Raw genomic sequence first — 1,030 nt, 5'->3', positions numbered from 1 at the left:
GCATACGGGCCTATAAATGAATATTCTTACCTTTATAAATTTGTTTAACTCATAGGCGTTGGAGTAATTAACAAGATACTTTAAAACATCTTGATGACCAATAAACGATGGTAAATTATTGTCGAAAGGAAAATCTGGAAACGCCATTACTTCTTTTGGTAAATTAGTCCTAGTAAAAATGGTACACAGATTTCCAATTAATTTGAGCGAATGCCAGTTCGAGCGGATGCCAGTTCGAGCGAAGCTATAACAAGGGCGAATTTATCGTCGCCCTATTCTCTTATTTGTTTGTTTTAAATGCAAAAAATGTTCTATGCACTAAAGTTCTGAAATGTTTTTTTGGTACTTTTTGATAATTCCATGTTTGAATTACAGTCCGGGCAAATCCGACTACCAGATGGCTGCTAGCAAGCACGTATATTATATTTTCAAAACTATAGAATTGCGTACGTTTCAGGTGAATTCATGGTTTTTGTCTCCAGTTCAGTTGGGGTTTTTTATATACAATATAATAATAATAATGGAAACTAGGCTAGGCCTATCATTTTTCAAATGCAAAAACAAATATAATCATGGTTTACTGTACTTTAAAGATGAATACATGCTCGAATGAACAGGCAGGTCATATTGATCAGTTTCTGTATTCTCTGTGTAAACCCATGTCCCTCCAACACAATCAGATTGTTCGAAGACCACAGGTTGAAATAGGTTGTGGTTTCTCGATAGGTGCCGGGCCGCACAGAGTCCTGCAGCCCCTGCTCCGATGACAGCCACACGTTGCATCACACGGAGGCCTAAGGAATGTGTAAGTGTTATTATAACGTATTATTGGAACACAACATATAAACTAAGGTCTACAAACTACACTATCTACTTACTTTTCGTTATAACCGTCTAAAAATATAAATAAATTCACTTCTTATAAACCCTCTACCTAGCTCAGCATTACGTAACAGCTGATTTGTCCAATTGCATCCTGCTGCAGACCGGCAGCGAGGCGAGGTCAGCTACGCTTTGCAAAAGCAGCCAG

At 37.9% G+C, this 1,030-nt stretch overlaps 1 long non-coding RNA gene across 1 annotated transcript; it reads right to left on the bottom strand.

Moving 5' to 3' along the window:
* Positions 1-30: 30 nt before the first annotated feature.
* LOC117106287 lies at positions 31-966 on the bottom strand. Its single transcript, XR_004445041.1, has 3 exons — positions 879-966; positions 587-794; positions 31-169 (listed from the first exon to the last, which is right to left on the bottom strand). It is a non-coding gene; the product is annotated as an uncharacterized LOC117106287 (long non-coding RNA).
* Between the last annotated feature and the right edge of the window lie 64 nt (positions 967-1,030).

Source organism: Anneissia japonica, unplaced genomic scaffold (assembly GCF_011630105.1).
Source record: "Anneissia japonica isolate Jap-2015-1 unplaced genomic scaffold, ASM1163010v1 scaffold79097_len1030_cov152, whole genome shotgun sequence".
NCBI classification, from domain to species: Eukaryota; Metazoa; Echinodermata; class Crinoidea; order Comatulida; family Comatulidae; genus Anneissia; species Anneissia japonica.
Note: the sequence above shows the minus strand (reverse complement) of the source record. Positions and strands in the feature narration are given on the sequence as shown.